Genomic DNA, 24,021 nt, shown 5'->3' with positions numbered 1-24,021 from the left:
AAAAAAACAAAAACAAAGACTAGGGAAAAGCTGTAAACTGTGGTCCCCTCTTACAGATGCCCAGCAAAAAGTAGCGTAGTGAAGCTTCAGAGTTCTACAGTAGAGATATGCCTTAACCCATAATATCCTAATTTTAATTGACCACCCTTGCCCCACGGAGGCACCCATTAACAGCTTTCGGAGGCCAAGTCCGAGGAGCACAGTTTGAGAAATACTGCTGAATAATATTGTTGATGACTAGTCAAAAGCCAGAAAACTTGTTTTAACTTGCTCCCCCATGTCATTAGGGAATAGCCTATCCCCAGCCAACTCCAATGCAGGGACAAAGCCTAAAAGCTGTGGGGGAAGTTTTAAAGTAAATTCTGAGGTAAAATGCTGAAGTGGAGATTTAGTTAGAGCTCAAAGTGTCGTCAGGATTGTGACTACTTGTGCTGTTGAATTTTCTTATAACTTTACAGTATTATGTGTAAATATAGCATCTGGTATTATGACAACTCCTCTGTATGGCAAAAATTATACAACTGGATTCACTGTTTTCTCATTTTGTAATCCAAAAATAAATAAAGAAGACAGTAAAAAAGAGAGGAGATAGGATCTAAAAAGGAATGGAATGTTTACACAAATCCTACCAAATACGATAAAATGCATTACGGTTGCCAGACAAAATGCAGGACACCAACTTAAATTTGCAGTTTAGATAAACAATGAATATTTTTGTCAGAATAAGCATTCCAGACATACTACAAAAAGTATTCATTGTTTATCTGAAATTCAGATTTAACTAGGCATTCTCTATTTTTTCACTTGTTAAATCTGGCAACCTGAATGTGTTAAATATCTAGACTGCATTAAAAATAATACACATAGAAGACAAGCAATGAAAATTGATGATTTTTTAGCTTTCAACTATTGACATGCCACAATTAAAAAGACAAAGGGAAACAGAATGAGGCAACTTTGATTTTTTGCAAACAGATGATAAAAATTAGGATCTGTCTAGGAATTCAGAATAGTTTATTTGGCAATGACTTAGGACAGCAATATTTACGAGCAAAAATGGATAACTAATAAGCAAATAAATTTTGCAGAAACTGTTTTGGGAAATGGAGATTAATACTGTGAGAAATAGCTACAAAGGCTATTTTAAACCGCATTTTTTAAGAGTCGTAAACCCATAAACAGCTTTTATTTGAATGAATGTAAAATGTCTTGAGCATAAAACTAAAGATAAGCCAAGGAAGACATTCACATGCAAAAAGAAAACATGAACTTCATTATAGTCGAGTCAACATTTGAGAATTGCACTGTCAGAGAACTGCTTTTAAAAATAAAAAAGGAGCAGAGGTGCCTGGGTGGCTCCAGTCAGTCAAGCATCCTACTCTTGGTTTCAGCTCAGGTCCTGATCTCAGGCTCAGCTCGGAGTCAGGCTTGCACTTGGTGTGGAGTCTGCCTCAGATTCTCTCTCCCTCCCCCTCTCCGTCTGCCCCTTCCCTCTCTCGCTTGCACTCTTAAATAAATAATATTTTATATGTTTAGGATATAAAATAAAATTAAAATTAAAAAATTAAAATAAAAAAGGAGCTAAATGCATATCTGCATTATGATTTAATTCATTATAAACATAATAGATTTTTCCCTTATATTTAAAATAACAAGATATGAAGTAATCAGAAATTTTTGAAAACTAAATTATATCAATTGCATTGATTGGCATTTTATCTCAATATTTATAACTCCTTAGATTTATATCAACAAAATTTTTATAGTATCTAACTAATGGGGGGAAAAACAGAAACACGGAATATAACTGACAATTTGCTTTGTCCTTGTTAGGAAAGATCATTTTGTTTTGTTTTGTTTTTTGTTTTTTAAGATTTTATTTATTTATTTGACAGAGAGAGAGAGACAGCTAGCAAGAGAGGGAACACAAGCAGGGGAAGTGGGAGAGGAAGAAGCAGGCTCCCAGCGGAGCAGGGAGCCGGATGAGGGGCTCGATCCTCTGGGATCATGCCCTGAGCCGAAGGCAGCTGCTTAACGACTGAGCCACCCAGGCGCCCCAGAAAAGATCATTTTTAAATAATCAGAATTTTTTAAATTAGAAATAAATAATCAAAATTAAATTGTTTCTTAATAGCTCTTAAACAATTGCAGACAACACCACTCCCCTATACACACACACACACAAACACACACCCCACTACCGCTACCACCACCACCACCAAATTCTCCCTTTGATTCCACAGTTAAACCTAATGATCCTTATGTATAATAAATACCACCCTAATAACACCAAATATTATGTTTCATTTTTTTTAACTCTTTTCATTAATTCCTAATAGAGCAAATAATTGTGATTTCATCTTTTTCAGTAGTCTGCTTAGGATTAAAATACTGATTTTATACCCTGATAATGATATTTTACTAAATGTTTCAATAAATAGAAAATGAGTAGTCTTAGGCAAGAGTTAGTGACATGTTTAACCTTTCCGACCACATGAATCTAACAAATCTGAATTATTGGCTTGCTTATTCATTGAACCATCTTTGTTTTCTTGATTTGTTTTTCATACTAAATTTATCTTAAGAACATTTTCATTTGCTTCAAACGTGTTTAGAACTCACACACAGAGAGTTAAGATGGCGGAGGAGTAGGAGACACCGTTTTCAGCCGGTCCTCCGAGTCGAGCTGGATAGGTACCAGACCAGCCTAAACAACCACGGAACCAGCCTGAGACGCAGGAAGACGCATCTGGATCTCTACAAATGAACATCTCCAGCGCTGAGGATTGAGGTACGAAGTGGGGAGCCATGAAACTGTGCACAGATATCGGAAGATAAACGGAAGGGGGAGGGAGCCGCCGCGTTCGGGCGCCAGGAAGCGGTAGCCACTTGCACGGGAGAGCGGGCGGGGCTCGCGGACGGCACCCGCAAAATAGCAGACTGAGACCGTGAGCCATCTCGCGGGACACCGGAATCCCGGTGCGCTCACTGGATCCAGACTGAGACCGGGAGATCCGGGAGCGCGCGCGGGGCGGCTGGCGGCTGGCGGCGTTAGAAACACAAAGGACAGAGACGCGCCGGCCCTGGAAGTGAGGGCTGGGACGCCGGGTGTGGGGCGCACATCCCGGGACGCTGCAGGATTGAGCAGCACCAACAGAAACAGAGTTAATGTGGCCAGAACATTAGTAGAGAACGGGCCGCAATCCTTCTGTTCTGTGACAGAGGCTGAAAATCGGCCGCTGCTGCTCTGACTCTCAGAAGAGGCACAGCAAACAGCCAGGGAAAGCCGCCAGAGAACAAAAGCCTGGAAATACCGGCTCAGGGAGTGCCCATCCCCATCCCCCCTCGCAGGGGACGTGGAGACTCTACCCAAACAGGGCTGCCTGAGTATCGGCGCGGCAGGCCCCTCCCCCAGAACACAGAAGGCAGGCTGAAAAATCAAGAAGCCCACAACCCGGGCGCCTGGGTGGCACAGTCATTGAGCGCCTGCCTTCGGCTTAGGGCGTGATCCGGACGTTCCGGAAAGGAGTCCCTCATCGGGCTCCTCCGCTGGGAGCCTGCTTCTTCCTCTCCCACTCCCCGGCTTCTGTTCCCTCTCTCGCTGGTTGGCTGCCACATAAATAAATAAGTAAAATCTTTAAAGAAGAAGCCCACATCCCTAAGATCCCTATAAAACAAGGGGCACAGCCTGGGACCCAGTCAATAATTTGGGCTCTGGACAACCCCGCAACCTCTCCTCATCAGAATGACAAGAAGGAGAAGCCCCCCCAGCAAAGAAAAGACAGTGAGTCTGTGGCCTCTGCCACAGAAATAATGGATATGGATGTAACCAAATTATCAGAAATGGAATTCAGAGTAACAATAGTTAAAATGATGAGTAGAATTGAAAAAACTATTAACGAAAAGGTTACTGAGAATATAGAATCCCTAAGGACAGAAATGAGAGCGAATCTGACAGAAATTAAAAATTCTATGAGCCAAATGCAGGCAAAACTAGAGGCTCTGACAGCCAGGGTCGCAGAAGCAGAGGAACGGGTTAGTGAATTGGAGGATGGGTTAATAGAGGAAAAAATGAAAATAGAAGATGGTCTTAAAAAAATCCACGCCCATGAATGTAGGTTACGGGAGTTACTGACTCAATGAAACGATCCAATGTTAGAATCATCGGCATCCCCGAGGGGGTGGAGAAAAACAGAGGTCTAGAAGAGATATTTGAACAAATTGTAGCTGAAAACTTCCCTAATCTAGCAAGGGAAACAAACATTCGTGTCCAAGAGGCAGAGAGGACCCCTCCCAAGCTCAACCATGACAAACCTACGCCACGTCACGTCATAGTGCATTTCGCAAATATGAGATCCAAGGATACAGTATTGAAAGCGGCCAGGGCAAAGAAATTTCTGACGTACCAAGGCAAAAGCATCAGAATTACGTCAGACCTGTCTACACAGACCTGGAATGAGAGAAAGAGTTGGGGGAGCATATTTAAAGCTCTTTCAGAGAAAAACATGCAGCCAAGGATCCTTTATCCAGCAAGGCTGTCATTCAGAATTGATGGAGAAATAAAGACATTTCAGAATCGCCAGTCACTAACCAATTTTGTAACCACGAAACCAGCCCTACAGGAGATATTACGGGGGGTTCTATAAAAGTAAAAAGGCCCCAAGAGTGATACAGAACAGAAAGTCACAGCCAATACAAACAAAGACTTTACTGGCAACATGGCAACATTAAAATCATATCTCTCAGTAATCAGTCTTAATGTAAATGGTTTGAACCATCCCATAAACGCCACAGGGTTGCAGATTGGATAAAAAGAAATGACCCATCCATTTGCTGTCTACAAGAGACTCATTTCAAACCCAAAGATGCATTCAGACTGAGAGTAAGGGGATGGAGTACCATCTTTCACGCAAATGGACCTCAAAAGAAAGCTGGGGTAGCAATTCTCATATCAGATAAATTGGATTTTAAACTACAGACTATAGTTAGAGACGCAGAAGGGCACTATATTATTCTTAAGGGAAGTATTCAACAAGTGGATATGACAATTATAAATATATATGCCCCCAACAGGGGAGCAGCAAGATACACAAGCCAACTCTTAACCAGAATAAAGAGACATATAAATAAAAATACATTAATAGTAGGGGACCTCAACACTCCACTATCAGAAATAGACAGAACACCCTGGCAAAAACTAAGCAAAGAATCAAAGGCTTTGAATGTCATACTCGACAAGTTGGACCTCATAGATATATATAGAACACTACACCCCAGAACCAAAGAATACTCATTCTATTCTAATGCCCATGGAACATTCTCAAGAATAGACCATGTTCTGGGACACAAAACAGGTCTCAACCGATACCAAAAGATTGAAATTATCCCCTGCATATTCTCAGACCACAACGCTCTGAAATTGGAACTCAACCACAAGGAAAAATTTGGAAGAAACTCAAACACTTGGAGACTAAGAATCATCCTGCTCAGGAATGACTCGATAAACCAGGAAATCAAAAATCAAATTAAACAATTTATGGAGACCAATGAGAATGAAAATACAACAGTCCAAAACCTATGGGATACTGCAAAGGCAGTCCTAAGGGGGAAATACATAGCCATCCAAGCCTCACTCAAAAGAATAGAAAAATCTAAAATGCAGTTTTTATATTCTCACCTCAAGAAGCTAGAACAACAACAGAGGGACAGGCCTAATCCACGCACGAGGAAGCAGTTGACCAAAATTAGAGCTGAAATCAATCAAGCAGAAACCAGAAGTACAGTAGAGCAGATCAACAGGACTAGAAGCTGGTTCTTGGAGAGAATCAATAAAATTGACAGACCACTGGCAAGACTTATCCAAAAGAAAAGAGAAAGGACCCAGATTATTAAAATTATGAATGAAAAAGGAGAGGTCACGACGAGCACCATTGAAATTGGAAGGATTATTAGAAATTTTTATCAACAGCTATATGCCAATAAACTAAGCAATCTGGAAGAGATGGAATCCTTCCTGGAAACCTATAAACTACCAAGATTGAAACCGGAAGAAATTGATTCCTTAAACAGGCCAATTAATTATGAAGAAATTGAGTCAGTGATAAACAACCTTCCAAATAACAAAACTCCAGGCCCGGATGGTTTTCCTGGGGAATTCTACCAAACATTCAAAGAAGAAATAATACCTATTCTCCTAAAGCTATTTCAAAAAATAGAAACAGAAGGAAAGCTACCAAACTCATTCTATGAGGCCAATATTACCTTGATCCCCAAACCAGGCAAAGACCCCATCAAAAAGGAGAATTACAGACCGATTTCCCTAATGAATATGGACGCCAAAATCCTCAACAAGATACTTGCTAATAGAATCCAACAGTACATTAAAAGGATTATCCATCACGATCAAGTGGGATTCATACCTGGGATGCAAGCGTGGTTCAATATTCGCAAATCAATCAGCATGATACATCATATCAACAAGAAAAGACTCAGGAACCATATGATCCTCTCAATCGATGCCGAAAAAGCATTTGACAAAATACAGCATCCTTTCCTGATTAAAACCCTTCAGAGTGTAGGAATAGAAGGTACATTTCTCAATCTCATAAAAGCCATCTATGAAAAGCCTACTGCAAATATTATTCTCAATGGGGAAAAGCTGGAAGCCTTTCCCTTAAGATCAGGAACTCGACAAGGATGCCCACTCTCGCCACTATTATTCAACATAGTACTAGAAGTCCTTGCAACAGCAATCAGACAACAAAAAGGGATCAAAGGTATTCAAATTGGCAAAGAAGAAGTCAAAATGTCTCTCTTTGCAGATGACATGATACTCTATATGGAAAACCCAAAAGAAGCCACTCCCAAACTATTAGAAGTTATAGAGCAATTCAGTAACGTGGCAGGATACAAAATCAATGCTCAGAAATCAGTTGCATTTCTATACACGAATAACGAGACCGAAGAAAGAGAAATTAGGGAATCCATCCCATTTACAATAGCACCAAAAACCATACGTTACCTTGGAATTAACTTAACCAGAGACGTAAAGGACCTATATTCTAGAAACTATAAATCACTCTTGAAAGACATTGAGGAAGACATAAAAAGATGGAAAGATATTCCATGCTCATGGATCGGAAGAATTAACATAGTTAAAATGTCCATGCTACCCAGAGCAATCTACACTTTCAATGCTATCCCGATCAAAATACCAAGGACATTTTTCAAAGAACTGGAACAAACAGTCCTTAAATTTGTATGGAAACAGAAAAGGCCCCGAATCTCCAAGGAACTGTTGAAAAGGAAAAACAAAGCTGGGGGCATCACAATGCCAGATTTCGAGCTGTACTACAAAGCTGTGATCACAAAGACAGCATGGTACTGGCACAAAAACAGACACATAGACCAATGGAACAGAATAGAGAGCCCAGAAATGGACCCTCGGCTCTTTGGGCAACTAATATTTGATAAAGCAGGAAAAAACATCCGGTGGGAAAAAGACAGTCTCTTCAATAAATGGTGCTGGGAAAATTGGACAGCTACATGCAAGAGAATGAAACTTGACCACTATCTCACACCATACACAAAAATAAACTCCAAATGGATGAAAGACCTCGATGTGAGACAGGAATCCATCAAAATTCTAGAGGAGAACATAGGCAACAACCTCTACGACATCGGCCAAAGCAACCTTTTTCATGACACATCCCCAAAGGCAAGAGAAACAAAAGATAAAATGAATTTATGGGACTTCATCAAGATTAAAAGTTTCTGCACAGCCAAGGAAACAGTCAGAAAAACTAAGAGGCAGCCCACGGAATGGGAGAATATATTTGCAAATGACACTACAGATAAAGGACTGGTATCCAAGATCTACAAAGAACTTCTCAAACTCAATACACGAGAAACAAATAAACAAATCACAAAATGGGCAGAAGATATGAACAGACACTTTTCCAATGAAGACATACAAATGGCTAACAGACACATGAAAAAATGTTCAAAATCATTAGCCATCAGGGAAATTCAAATCAAAACCACACTGAGATACCACCTTACGCCAGTTAGAATGGCAAAAATAGACAAGGCAAGAAACAACAATTGTTGGAGAGGATGTGGAGAAAGGGGATCCCTCCTACATTGTTGGTGGGAATGCAAGTTGGTACAGCCACTCTGGAAAACAGTGTGGAGGTCCCTTAAAAAGTTAAAAATTGAGCTACCCTATGATCCAGCCATTGCACTACTGGGTATTTACCCCAAAGATACAGACGTAGTGAAGAGAAGGGCCATATGCACCCCAATGTTCATAGCAGCAATGTCCACAATAGCTAAATTGTGGAAGGAGCCGAGATGCCCTTCAACAGATGACTGGATTAAGAAGTTGTGGTCCATATATACAATGGAATATTACTCAGCTATCAGAAAGAACGAGTTCTCAACATTTGTTACAACATGGACGGCACTGGAGGAGATAATGCTAAGTGAAATAAGTCAAGCAGAGAAAGACAACTATCATATGATTTCTCTCATCTATGGAACATAAGAACTAGGATGATCAGTAGGGGAAGAAAGGGATAAAGAAAGAGGGGGTAATCAGAAGGGGGAATGAAACATGAGAGACTATGGACTATGAGAAACAAACTGAGGACTTCAGAGGGGAGGGAGGTGGGGGAATGGGATAGACCGGTGATGGGTAGTAAGGAGGGCACGTATTGCATGGTGCACTGGGTGTTATACACAACTAATGAATCATTGAGCCTTACATCGGAAACCGGGGATGTACTGTATGGTGACTAACATAATATAATAAAAAATCATTAAAAAAAAAAAAAAAAGAACTCACACACAGTATCTTCTCAATAAGGATTGCTTTTGGACATTAATCAGAAACGTTAATACTATTTCTGAAAAAGTTTCACATTATGGAAAAAAAAACAATTTCTGCCACATCTCTAGAAAAGCTTCTTATAATATATTTATTTGAATATTAGGTGGGAAGGAGGCGATAATTGTCCTGGTCTACCTCATTGCCTAAGCATGAAGAATTTAAGAAACCCAGAGTTATCTTGCTACATCTTACTTGTTCTTAAAGTAAAGGCTGCAAGAAGAAAATGAGACTTGAGGTGTGTTGTGTACTCCATGGTGACACAAAACTACCGCCTTCCCCTGGCCAGGTTCCAGCCCTCACTTTTGACATTTTTGTTGCCTCAACATTGACATTGTGTTACCTACAACATTGGTTCCTGAGTAGGAAATCCATGATTTTGTAGCTCAGAACTAAGAACTGGCTTCATGACTCCTCAAACTCCGGAGAGTTGAAAGCATTTGGGAGAGAGCAATTACGCTATGGCCTCAGGGCCAGAGAGCTTAACTCCCTCTAAATCCATGGTGTATCTCATCCAAGTTTATCTAGCAATTCATGTGATGTGTCATTCTGGCCGAGTTGTAAACCTTTTGAAATCAAGGTCTATAATTGGTTCTTATTTTTCATAGCCCCAGAGCAACTGACTTCAAACTTGGTAGGAGCTCGTCAAACTTTCAGAGACTAAGACTAAGAAATTAAACACATCCTTCTTCTGTTCAGCACAGGGACCTCTGTCTAGTCCGGGCCAGTTTTATGGGCTTTCCTCCCCTCCTTACAGTAAGATCCAGGTATTCAAACCACTTTCTTTCTCCCCAAAACCCACACAAGCCCTTTAAGGTTCTTTTCCCCTATAATTGATTTCCTAGCAGAAAACAAGTATCACAGTTCTCTGCTTATTTATTTCTCCGACTTAAAGATTTAGATTAACTCTTCTCGAAGAAGCAAGACCCAGGGAGGAAGGGCATGCAAAAAGGCTAGCACTGTAAAAAGTAGTTCAATTAGAGTAATTTCCTCTGAGACTGCCTTGACATAGTCCTGCAAATACAAAGTGACCTGGAGAGGAAGAAGTAGCCACATTTCAAAGAGATTGGGGCAACATCTGTGCCAATTGCCCAAAATATCATGGTCATCAGGTTTTCTGATCTGGTTTTCCTCCCTGCATTGGAAGAACGCCGAAGTATTCAACCTCTTTCAGGGATCTTCTAATGGCAAGTCTGCCTTAAAATGCTACAACATTGTCCACAAATCTTAGAGTATAAAACTGTGGCAGAGCCAGACTCTTACTCTGAATCTTCTCTTCAACTGAGTGTACATTAGGCCAAAGTAAGTCACTGCTAAGGCTCCAATGTCATTTATTTACCCTGATCACAAACATACCAATAAAAATAATCAATATGGAGTAATCAGAAATTCAATCCATCAACACTATCTAATATTTAGATTTTGTTGACATAGTATGGGGTAATTGCCCCTTCTTTGAAATTCCTTTGGTCATCCACCCCACCTTACCATAGCTCCTAAATCCACTCTGTTGACAACACCTAATACCACCTTACATTAAAACAAATTCAAGCTTTCTCCTCAGAAATTACCAATAGGGCAGAGAGATACTGAGTCAGTTAACTGCTGGATGAAACAGGAAGTTGAATGGAAAAGTTATATGACACTGTAGCCAGGACTTCGTGTTGGTCGATAAGCAAACAGAAAAATTTTTTTTTAATTTTTTAAAAAATATTTTATTATGTTATGTTAGTCACCATACAGTACATCATTAGTTTTTGATGTAGTGTTCCATGAGCAAACAGAGAAAATTAGTAAAGAAAACAGCAAAGGCAAATACAGATGAGAGAGACCAACTGAATCTGGAAAGAAAGTAGGATGATTCCCCTTTCCATTTATTTCCCTTTCAGTCCCTTCAGTGGCCTACTATACTTTATTCTCTGACCTAGTGTGATATAAAGTCACTTGTTCCAATGACCCCCCCTTTTTTTTAAGATTTTATTTATTCATTTGACAGAGATAGAGACAGCCAGTGAGAGAGAGAACACAAGCAGGGGTAGTGGGAGAAGAAGAAGCAGGCTTCCAGCGGAGGAGCCTGACGTGGGGCTCGATCCCAGAATGCCAGGATCACACCCTGAGCCGAACGCAGACACTTAACGACTGAGCCACCCAGGCGCCCCTAATGACCCCCTTTTCTTAAACTGGCTTGATTGGATTTCTTTTTCTTTTTTGTAAGAAGTTATGCCCTTCATAAACCCATATGAATTCAATTAATAACATATATTAATTCAATTAATAACATGAATTTGCTGAAATTGTGAATTAGTGACTTAATTTTTTTTTAATTTATTTATTTGAGAGAGAGAGAGAGAGAGAGCGGGGGAGGGGCAGAGGGAGAGGGTAGAGATAATCTTTTTATTTTCCCCCTAGATTATTTTTTTCATTTTTTATGTAAATTCAATTAATTAACATATAGAGTATTATTAGTTTCAGAAGTAGAGTTCAGTGATTCATCAGTCTTATGTAACAGCCAGTGCTCATTACACCACGTGCCCTCTTTAATGTCCATCACCCAGTTACTGCTCCCCCACCCCTCCCCTCCAGCAACCCGTTTGTTTCCTATGATCAAGAGTCTTTTATGGTTTGTCTACCTCTCTGATTTCATCTTGTTTTATTTTTCCCTCCCTTTCCCATGCTTCTCTGTTTTGTTTCTTAAATACCACATATGAGTGAGATCACATGATAATTGTCTTTCTCTGATTGACTTATGTCGCTAAGCATAATACACTCTAGTTCCATCCATGTCATTGCAAATGGCAAGATTTCTTTTGTTTTGATGGCTGAGTAATATTCCATTGTATATATATACCATTTCTTCTTTTCCATTCATCTGTTGATGGACATCTGGGCTCTTTCCATAGTTTGCCTATTGTGGTCATTGCTGCTGTAAACATTGGGGTGCATGTGCCCCTTCGGATCACTCCATTTGTATCTTTGGGGTAAATTCCTAGTAGCGCAATTGCTGGGTCATAGGGTAGCTCTATTTTTAACTTTTTGAGGAACCTCCATTCTGTTTTCCAGAGTGGCTACACCAGCTTGCATTCCCAGTAATGGTGTAAGAGGGTTCCCCTTTCTCCACATCCTCACCAACATCTGTTGTTTCCTGTGTTGTTAATTTTAGCCATTCTGAATGGTGTGAGGTGGTATCTCATTGTGGTTTTTATCTGTATTTCCCTAATGCTGAGTGAAGTTGAGCATTTTTTCGTGTGTCTGTTGGCCATTTGTATGTCTTCTTTGGAAAAATGTCTGTTCATGACTTCTGCCCATTTCTTGATTAGATTATTTGTTCTTTGGGTGTTGAGTTTGAGCAGTTCTTTATTGATTTTAGATACTAGCCCTTTATCTAATAAGACATTTACAAATATCATTGGGGAGAGAGAATCTTAAGCAGACTGCTCTGAGCACAGAGCCCCATGTGGGGCTTGATCCCACGACCCTGAGATCATGACCTGAGCTGAAGCCAAGAGTTGGATGCTTAACCGACTGCACCACCCAGGGACCCCAGTGACCTACGTTTTTATACAAACAATATGCTACATCATATGGTCTCTAAAAAGATGTTCCAAAAGCTGTTTAATAGACATTTCCTATCCTTTTTTGCACTATTCACTTACTTTTTCATATATATTACAAAAGTAAACTTCAGTCAAAAGGAGGTAACTGATATCAAATTATGAAATAGAAGAATGGAAATTGTACAACTGAACTGGACCATACAAAGCCAAAACAAAATGGAGAGGATGCCATTTCATTCTGGACCTTCCATATAGACAAAAAGCATTTTGATTGTATGCTGCCTTCTTAACAGTAAAGTCAGTAGACATATTCCAAGGACAATAGATAATAATGATGTCCTTAGAGATAACTGATGCCATAACCTATGAGTAATATAGTTTTGCAAGACATTTTGAGGATACTAAACAAACACAGAATTAACACAAATGCCAAATGTTATACCCACAAAACACTAATTTTAAATATGCTGTACAAAGACAAAATTTAACACAAAATTTAGCTAGGAGAGATCAAGACAAGGAATATCTATATACCCATGAGTTGCTCTTCAAGTCAATGCCAAAAGGTTATTGACTAAGGCTAGACCTGCCAAGGTTAGAGCCACATCAGCTGAAACTGCTAGCACTCTACTTTCCCTTAGCTCCCCTGCATCTCAGATGGCCTTTTGAATTATCTACTAAAATGTCCTTTAGGGACTTCACATAATGCCCTCCCTTTCTTAGAGTAGGACACCTAGAGAGGTATCAGAACTGTTGCATAATTAACTTCTGAATCGTTTTTTCTCTCACTTTTGTGAGCCTTTTTTTCTATTCAAAGGAGAAAATTGATTGCTAAATATGGTATTCTATTTCTATTATAGATTAAACTTCAGCTTTGATACAAAAATAATGGTCTGTCACATGGACATTTTTTGCATTGTAATTTCTTTTCATCATTTTATGACAATTGACATCTGACAGAAAATGGTAAATAAGTTAAATTTTAAGTTGATGATAACCCAAATGACAAAAATACACCCAGTTCATTAGTGATCTAAGAATTAAAATGAATATTTATTGATTAATTAGATTATTTTACATGCTTTTTAAAACTCATAAGATAAAAAAAACAGCTCTGCTTTAACAGGGCTTAGAAAATCTTTCAAATACATTAACTCATATACTCTTAATTAATTATTCTGCTTGCTGAATTTACAAAGGGTGTTTGCTTCCAGAATTATTTACATGATTTGTTGACCTTAAAAACTCCTATTACAGTACAGATCATTAAAATATTAACCTAAGTCTACTCAAGCAGTAATAAAATTTAAATAGAAATGGGTTCAATCATGTTTGTTTAATTCTTTTGTTTATAGTACTCATGTTTATGGTTTTTAAGCCCTTTTTGAGCAAAAAGATCAATACTTTAATAGTCAAGTGTGCTGGAAACAAATGTCTGAGAAATAAATAGAAATTTTATATATATTTAGTTTTCTGGATATTATTGTAGACATTCTACTATAGCAGAATACCATTGTCACATGATACCACTAAATTTAGTCTTAGAAAAGCTGTTATATTTTAGATGCGTAGATCTATGCAACGTAAGCAGTGACAGAAGTGGATAAATTCTGGAAGACAAGTCCAAGTGGGCTCCCATTTCAACACCAAGTCCTTCAGACAGTGTAGAGACACCAAAAATGAAAGAAAAGGTCACCCATCCCCACTACCCAACCACCACCTTCCCCCTCTGCCCCTAGCTATTTCCATCCCTCATTCAGCTCTCCATGAACATCAGGAAGTAGTCTATGCATTTTGAAATCCCACCTTGTACCCTCTGACACCGCTGTCCCCACCGCTAGTTCTCTACTACCATGGAACCCCTTACACTTTGATCTTATCTAACACTTATCAGGCCACATGAAAAGTTGGCTCTTTTCTTTCTTTCTTTCTTTCTTTTGAAAGATTTTATTTATTTATTTGAGAGGGAGAGAGAAAGAGCAGGGGGAGGGAGAAGCAGACTCCCTGCTGAGCAGGGAGCCTGCTGGTGGGGCTCCATCCCAAAACACTGGGATCATGACCTGAGCTGAAAGCAGACGCTTAACTGACTGAGCCACCCAGGCACCCCTCTTATTTCTTTCATACTCTAACTGAAGTTTCTTAAGGGCAGGGACTAAAAAAATTTTTTTAATTGAAATTGTGTAACCAGCAGAGGGCCTAGAATGTAGGAGGCATATAATAAAATGTTTGTCAAGTATTTACTAAAATCTTACATACTAGATATTGTTCTTGGCACTGAGGTTACAGCATTGAACCAAAAATCTGGATCCTTGTTTCATGACTCTTACATTCTAACAGGCAAAACAGATAATACCTGGGAAAAAACTGTAAGAATTTTAGATAGGGATAAATACTATAAAGAAAAATAACGTAGTATGAGAGTGTCTGAAACTTTAATGAGGAAGAACCAGTTCTCCAGGAGAGAAACTTCCAAGCAGAGGGAACAGCAAGCCCAAAGGCCATAACCTAGGAAGCAGTCTGATTTTATCAAGTAGCAAAACTAGGAAGGCCCAGGGTGCCTAGTTGGCTCAGTCAGTGAAGCATACAACTCTTGATCTTGGGGTTGTGGGTTAGAGCCCTATGTTGGGTGTAGATATTACTTAAAAATGAAATCTTAAAAAAAAAAAAAGTTAAAAAAAACTAAGAAGGCCTGTAGCCTCAAGAATAGTAAGCATACACGAACTGACACCCTAGGAGACCGATAATGTGAGTGAGAACCGATTCATAAGGGCCTTGAGGGCAATGTTAAGGATCTAGACTTTATTCTAAGTGTACTGGGAAGTCATTGAAAATTTTGAAGAGCAGAAAAGAATCATTTAGCCATGTTTTTAAGGACTCGCTTTGCCTAAAATATAAAAAATGGACTATAAAAGCCAAGAACACCATGTGACATGAATAAAAATTAAACATTCTATTTTGGGCTGATACCCTAAGAAAGCAGATATCAACTACCATATTCCAGTACAAGATGCTAGACTAAATTATGCCCTGTTCAGAACTGTTCGGAAAGCAGTGGGGAAACCGAGTTTTATATCTCTTAGCTTTCACTACCTGAAGATTACTGTTGTGTTAAAATTGAAGAGAGTAAGAATTGGAAAAAAAGGATGAGGACAATATTTGGAGAAAGTTATAGATTCGCTGAGAGTTTACCTCCACTTTCTATAAGTGAGTATGTTTGGACGTGAGGGAGGTTTGGGGGTGAGGGTGGAGGTCTCATCTCAAACCGAAAGAGAGGAACTCTAAGGAGACTGCCCATGGCTCCTACAGTCTGGAAAACTGAGATTGGTGGGAGACCCACACCTGAAAAATTCTCAGGTGGAACACTGTTGTTGGCCAACTGTTTCGCCACAAACCCCGCAAAGGGGACTGCTTTGGAAATGGCTCTTGATTAGACAATGGACAAATAATCATTTTACAAATATCAATTGAGGTCCTATTATACATTAGGCACTGTTCTAGGAACTTGGAAGATATCAATGTCAACAAAACAAAAAGATTCCTGCACTCAAATCAATTAGACAAAAACATTCATATGAAGTAAGTATATAGTGCAGGAAATTATAAGGGCTAAGGATAAAAGAACAAATAAAGCTGATGAGGAAGAAGAAGGGGAAGGGGTACCATAAGAAGTATGAAAGGTAAAGGTGGGTTGACATATTAAGTAGAGTGGTGGGAATGTAAGGCAAACACTTAAAGGAGTTGATGAGGTTAATTAACTAAGTGGTTATCTCAGGTAAGAGAGAACAACTAGAGCAGTTGTTTCTAATGTGAGCATGTGTCCAAAACCTCTAGAGGCTTTAATATACCCCCAAAGTTTCCGATTCAGTGTCAAGAGAGGGGAAGAGAATTTGCATTTCTGTAAGTTTTCTCCTGATGCTGATGCTGCTGGTTCAGGACCTACACTTTGAGAACCACTGAATTAGAGCAAAGGCCCCCAGGTGGTAATGTGTTCAGATGCTTACTTGTCATGATTGCTCAGCAAAGAGCTAGCTGGAGCCATTCTGGAAGAATTTTACCCTGGAGGGCTACCTTCTGAGGCTGTGGGCTGAGCAACAGAAAACCACAGGTTAAGGGAGAATTTTCGTGATCAACTGGACAAGATCACAGCTCAGACTTGAAATTCTCATTTGACTCATTAAATTCATCCCTTCCTTCAAAATGCTACCTCCTCCAGTTGTAATCTAAACTTATTTCCCAATTGGTGTCCTTATCATTTAACTTTAGCTACTTTTCTGCAAATATCCTCATTGTGCTTCTTCCATAAAAATACATATAATCCAACATTTATTTTACACTCTTATACCAGGGGTACTGAGGATTTCCAAATGGCAACTGGGGCACCTGAGTGGCTCAGTAGGTTAAGCGACCTACTCTTGATTTCAGCCCAGGTCATGATCTCGTTGGTTCTGGGATTGAGCCCCACATTCGGCTCCATGCCTAGTGGGGAGTCTACGTCAAGATTCTCTCCCTCTGCCCCTCCCTTCACTTGCACTGTGGTAAAGAATGATGCCCAAACAGCATTAAACAATACACAGAATTCTTTTTTTCTGCCTTTGATCATTCCCTTCCTATTCTCTATAGCAACTGTGCCAAATATTCTTCTTACCCTTCATGATCCCTGCCTCCTCCCCCTCAACAGATGACAATGTCTCCTATTCAGAGAGAAAACACAGTCTATGACACGTGAAAACCTCCAAGTTCCTGCCATTTTCCACCCTCCTCCAATACATATGTGCTCACATGTTCACTAGCTACAAACTTATTTCCTTCACGTATCTTCTTTCCCCTGGTCTCAAATAAGACCATACAAAGTATTTAGGAAGGTGTTTGACATAAACTAATGTGCTCAAATAAGTTTGGTACTTCTTTTTTTTGCTTTATTAGTTTATTACTTTTGAAAAATAGGTAAACACATAATGAGTATAAAATTTTAGAGTCTTTTCTATTCCCAGGAGACAACCACAATTATCAGTTTCTTGTGTATTTTTCCAGAGAGAGTGTATGTATAAATAAGCAACTGTATTCAGACATATTCTTTATGTTACACAAATAGTAACATACCATACAAACTTTTTTACCCTCTGATTTTTCACTTTAAAACATGTTTTAAGAAATCTTACGTCAGAATATAAAGGGCTTACTTATTCATTATAAGTATGCACAATAATTTATTTGTCTGTATGTATTGATGGACATTCATTTCTTATACATGGAAATATATTCTTAGGATAAATTCTTAGAAATAGAATGATTGTATCAAAGGTTATCACCACATTGTCTCCATGGGTAGTTTATTTCAGCAATGTGTAAGAGTATATGCTTCCCTCAGTCTCAATCAACACAGAGTATTTTCCATTCATTATTCATTCATCAAATATTTTTTGAGTGACTATTATGAGCCAAATTTTGTGCTAGGCCCAGGAACTAAAGTTTCTGCTCTTATATACTTTACATTCTAATGAGGGAAAGTGCAATAAACAAATAAAGAAATGACAGTTGAGTTTATAATTTTACTTTTCACTTTGCTTGAGACCTTTAGTTCCCATACTGCATAAGTACACCAAATTATGTTTGTGTTTTAAAAAATCAAATCTCTCAACCCAGAGTTTCTATTTTTTTTACCTTTGGAAAAGATTTTTAATTTTAAGTTTTTCATTAGTAATCAAACATCTTAAAGGAATACTTCATACTGACTGTATCCAATTCTTCATCTTACATTCATTCTTCCGTGCACTGCCTTCTTCAATCCCTAGTGATTTTGTAGATATGCAGGGATTCAGCTAATAATGTATGAATTAAATTTCCAATCCTGATCTGCCTTCTAGATGATTCCATACAGGTTGTCTTATATGTTAGTCTCAGTGTGTTTGAAACTATTACTTTCACCATGGCCCTATCCTTTTACCTCCCCACCAAACCTCCTTTTCCTGTGTCCTCTTCATGTATATGGTATCATAATCCAACTGGTTGCCTCTCATGGAACACAGGAATTATTCTAGGCTCCTCCTTTCACCTCAACCTTTCACCACCCCCCAAATTAAGTTAGCTGTCAAACCCTGTCATACACTAAAAAGGTGTTTAAAACTATTTTCTCTCCTCAGCCCTTTGTTTCATTCCTTGGCTGAAGACTCATTGTCTCTCACCTAGCCCTACTTACAAATCTCTTATCATAGCCTCCAACCTTTACCTAATCCTGCTTCATATTCTCCAGTGGTTCTGCATGGCCTCCACCATCGTGGTATTTAAAACTCTTACTTCCTGTCCAATTTTTTAGCTTCAACTGTCATACCCATGCAAATTATCTCCTACCATAGTCCTCCTGATATTATATCTTTGCAAATGATTTCCTCCCTCAAAAGGCCTTCACTGCAACCTACTCCCCCCAACCACCTAATGATCCAGGAAACTCATTCTTCAAGTCTTAGTTTAAATTTAAATTCCTGTGTAAGGTCTTTTCTGGTCTTTCCCGACAGAACTGCTGCTCTTCCTATGAATGATCATGGCTTCTTTCTTACATATTTACCAATGCATATATTACATAGTACATTTCAGGTTATAAGTACTGGCTTCATTCTCAGACTTCACGTGGTAGCAAAGGATTTCAAGAGATCTAAACTTAAATAATCATGGCTTAATGTCCAGTGGAAAAATAAAAATTCCCCTTCTTTGGAACTCCTACAAAATCACTAAGATTCACTTGTCCTTGGTACATGCTCATTACCAAACTCATCATTGTTAGTTACAATCATTGCCATGACCTGAGCTGAAATCAAGAGTCAGACGCTTAACCAACTGAGCCACCCAGGTGCCCCATGACATATTCATTTTTATATCCAGACTGCCAACTACAATGCTGAAACTCAGTTAATATTTCCTCAATAAATAAATGTCTCTTTCCCCCAACTACTGATAAACAATAGAGTCCTTGATGTCATGGGCTGCATGTTTCATGCATATGCATCACGTGTAGAACCTAACACACACGGCATTGCCTAATAAATTTTATCAACTGATGCTCAAAAGTTAGGAAGCAAAATCAGGACATTCAAACATTGTGTTCTCCAGTATTTTGCCATTCTGTCCAGATGACAGTTCAGATTTGTTCTATGCTAAGTCACAACTAGGTAATATATAAATCATCATCATTTAGCCATGCCATATATAAAACATCCAACAAACTCTTTATAACTTGTTTATAATTTTCTCTAAAATATATGACTTTACTAGTGTCAATTCCAAGTACATGCATTAAAATACTTTTAATCTAAAGATAATAATAGCCACTACTATGATAGTAAACAAAGTAGAAGAAGGGTAGAAGTAATTGAAGTTACTGAATGAGAACTTGTATTTTAAATTATAAAAAGCTAGCCCAAAAATCTTGGACCAGAGAAAAACTATTTGGTAGCAACTTCAGTATTCTCAGATGGAAAAAAAAAAGGTAAGTCAAAGTACATGAAGAGGAGTTCTCCTTTCTTGTTATTCAGATATAGACAGATTTCTCATAATTATTTTGGGATCGAGTCTTAAAATGTTACTATCTTAACCCTGTGCTTTAATCTATATCTTGGCATTTTAGGATACTTTACTGTGTAAAGCACAGAAATACAAGATACTATATTCCACAGCATTATGTAAAGCCAACTAAATAAAATGAAAATAGAAAGATGCCCATCTTATTTAACACTGTGGCTACTTTATACCATATATTTAAAGAAAGCAGTGTATGTTTAAGCTAAACGTTTCAGTCAATCACTGCCTATCTTTTCCAAGTTTAAAAGTTAAGCTTTTCTTCATATTATAGTTAATAGTCTGTAGTTAATAACCAGCAGACTGGAAGACCAGATTATGCTTAAGCAGAGCCCCAAGTCATGGCTATATAATATCTGTCTTGTGTTTCAGTGCTGAACATTCTATGCTATCATTAATTGAAGATGACAAATCAATTACCCAATTTCAACTGACAGCAATTAAGCACTTATACTATGTTACTAGATATTCTGCTTTGTATATCAGACCTAGGAAGCCAGTGGTGTCCAATAAATGTCAATATTAATCATTTGTTTTTTTCTATGATACTCAGTTAATCGAAGTGGTACTTACTAAACCTACCAAATATAGATCTGTGCTTTATAAAGCTTAAGTAAAAGGGGTCAAAAGAGAGAAAGTGAATTAAAGATGAAAAAAGGAGAAATACTCCAATTTAACATATTTACAAAAGAAAAATAGAATAAAATGGAAGAGCATACATCCCACTGGAGTGAAATACCTTTCATTCCATTAGTTACATTTGCATAAAATGTAAAATATAATAGCCTAATGTTTTTCAAGTGCTGGTTTAAAAAAAAAAGAGAGAAAGATAAAAAGAGATTTTTGTGCTTGAAATGGCTTAAAACTCACCAGCTTGGTGCAGTTAACTAGATATTATGCGTCAAAAAGATTGAAGTTGTCAAATCAAAAATCATCACTAAAATTAGATCTCTTTTTAATCTCACAACAGCTTTCACTGAGTTTTAACACATCCCAAGCATGTGACTTTTTTTTAAGAAAATAATTTACCATGACATTTTTATTCATGTGCAGGTAAACCTAGCTATTGTCTCCTCACATTTTAAGATTTTGTCCAATCTGATATTTTATTCTACATTAAGAATACAAAATTAAGTAACTAGATTAAGATATTTACCAGATTGTTGATAATTAATTTGAGAAAGAAATTTTTTAGGGGTGCCTGGGTACCTCATTTGGTTGGGTGTCTGACTCTTGATTTCAACTCAGGTCATGGTCTCAGGATCGTGGGATCAAGCCCCATCCTGGGCTCCATGCTCAGTGGGAAGTCTGCTTGAGATTCTCTCTCTCCTTCTCCCTCTGCCCCTCCCCTGCCCCCATACACGCTAAATAAATAAATAAATCTTTTTTTAAAAAATAAATTTTAAAAATATTTTTCATATCTGGGGCGCCTGGGTAGCGCAGTCGTTAAGCATCTGCCTTCAGCTCGGGGCATGATCCCAGCGTTCCGGGATCGAGTCCCACATCGGGCTCCTCCGCTGGGAGCCTGCTGCTTCCTCTCCCACTCCCCTGCTGTGTTCCCTCTCTCTCTGTCACATAAATAAATAAAATCTTTTAAAAATATATTTTTCATATCTAGCATATAGCTAAAACTCAACTTTTATTAACCTTCCAGTAAAGGTACAGAATTTCCAGATTCTTTGTCTTGTTCCTGGTGATAAACACTTACATAAGACATATTATATCCAGTGTCACTATAGAGTGAACTATTTGCCTTACCGAGTACTCAAGAAAAGGTAACGTCAGGCAAGGATGAGAGAAAGATCATGAACATGTTCTTTCAAAATTTGATCTCTAGCTTGCTAACCAACCTATTACTTGTTTTCCATTTTAACTCAAATATTAGAAGAGTACATCACTTCTCACACATGGTAACTGCACGTTGTTTCCTCGCACTGCCATTTTCTTTTTGTGGAATTAGAAAACTTGGCATTAGACAATGGTGATACTACAGATACTATAAAATGAAGACTAGGTAAAACTAAAAATACTGTAATACTTTTTACCCTGTTAGATGCATTTAATGCTTTCACTAATCCTTACTACAGAGGACAAATATAAATAGTGAGTTTATTAGGTGTCAGGACCTAAGGGATTTATATTTAATCTTCAACCACACTTTAAAAGATTTGACTCTTACTATCTTCACTTCACCAAAGAGGGCGGGTCTTTGAAAGTTGAAATGACTTTCTGAGCTCATACTAGTAAGTGGGGAGACAGGCTTCAGATGAAGATTTGTTTAACTCTAGCACTGTGGCTTTTATTTACAATATGTGATAATCTCTTACTAAACTGAAGCCCCAATTTCAGAAATAAGCATCAGTTCTTACTGCCTTCACAGCCCTACTTCTTCCATAGCCTCCACCCCTCCTCTGCTCACACATACACACATTTAGCTTCTTCCCCCCTAGGTGTCAGCAACAAATAAAGGAAGTAGTATAACATACTGAGTTTGTGCACGTGTATTTGCTTCCTTTTCCATAACAGGTGCTTTTATAGATGTTTTTACAGTTCATTGAATGTAGTGCAGTTTTCCCTAAGATTTTCCATTGTTGCAATTTAATTGTTTTCCCATTTTTATCAGACTACTATGCAGGTGTCTCTTGAAAACAATAACCAGAATCATTCATGCAATGAAATATGTGAATTTCATTTAAAATCAGAATTTCTCTCTTCTTTCTAAAGATTTTTAAGGTTTGGTTAAAGTTGGTTAATCCTTCAATAGTTAAAATTGCTTTCATTAATGGTCTTAATGAAAATATTGCTTAATATTTTCAATATTCAGTTATAGCTGCTTTGGTTATTAATTTCCAACAATCACCTAGCAGTGTATCTGCTTGTATTAGTCTGGGACTGGTCAGGGACACAGAGTCACTCAAAATATTCCTGGAATAAAAGGATTTAATGATGACATTGGAGTTTATGTTAATGTGGAACACCATGAGGTTGGGGGGAAGGTCGGGAAAGTCAAAATTTAATTCAACCCAATTGTTGCCTAAAGTCAAAGGAGACACTGAAGCACCTTAGCCTAAAGGCCCTAAATAGGTAGTTCTCAAAGGCTTTCTTGGAAACTGTTGTAATTCTCAAAAAACCTGAGAAAATTCCCAAGAACTATTTCCAAGAGCACACAGAAGCTGCTGTCAATGTTTGACCATGCATCTGGCTGCAACCACATTCAGAGAGTCATCAACCATCCTTCTCTTCTCCCTCCCAAATCTTGTGGGAATTCCTCTCACTATCAAACTCTGAAGCCAGATTTAAAGCAGATTCTGGGAAATGTTGTTCCCTACTGCTCCTTACATTGCAGGTATTAGGAGCTCAACACTGGAGCATGGTCCATCCTTGTAAAATCAACATCAATACACATGACATTGGCTTTGGAACAAGGTAGTATCCTGAAAAAAACAGTGGGAAGACTGTTAGTGCACGAACTTTTATGGAGGCTGGAAAGGAGGTGATGAAACCATCTTGGAGACTAGAAAAACAGCAGCCCATGTGTTGTAGTAGCAAAACAATTTGTAAAAGTGTGGCCTCCAGTAACTTGAAAGATAAATGTGCTTGATGAACTTATGGATCTGGCCAAGAGGATTCCTAGGCAAAATGTTTAAAGTGCAAACTGATAGTTTTTTAGCGGTATATAATAAGGTATGGAAAGAAAGAGAGGAATTAAAGTTTGCAAGCAAAATTTAGAAGAAATATATAAGAGCCAGGACTTGTCAAGATAGGAAAACAAACCTACTTCATATCACTGATCTGTCTAGATAGCAAAAGATTCTCAAAATAAAAAAAGGCCTTAGGATGAAGAATAGATCAAGGGTATAGTTGTAAAAGTGTTTATTAAGACTTCAGAAAGGTTTAAAGGAGTGCCTAGTAGAGTCCTCTGCTAGGCAAATAGGCTTCTGAGAATCTTAAGGATGTTGTCCCACAGACCTAATACTCTAGGCAAAGTAAAGAGAAATCTGTCCTGTAAAA

At 38.3% G+C, this 24,021-nt stretch overlaps 1 protein-coding gene across 1 annotated transcript in view; it reads left to right on the top strand.

Annotated features, from left to right (window-relative positions):
- HTR1F (5-hydroxytryptamine receptor 1F) overlaps window positions 1-24,021 on the top strand; it is a 127,602-nt gene that overhangs the window by 92,640 nt on the left and 10,941 nt on the right. Inside the window, exon 3 of the mRNA XM_087861716.1 lies at window positions 2,616-2,791. The gene's annotated coding sequence lies outside the window, so the exon portion shown is untranslated. The remainder of the gene's footprint in view (window positions 1-2,615; window positions 2,792-24,021) is intronic.

Source organism: Ursus americanus, chromosome 4 (genome assembly GCF_024610735.1).
Source record: "Ursus americanus isolate L20-20 chromosome 4, mUrsAme1.1.p, whole genome shotgun sequence".
Lineage (NCBI taxonomy): Eukaryota > Metazoa > Chordata > Mammalia > Carnivora > Ursidae > Ursus > Ursus americanus.
Note: the sequence above shows the minus strand (reverse complement) of the source record. Positions and strands in the feature narration are given on the sequence as shown.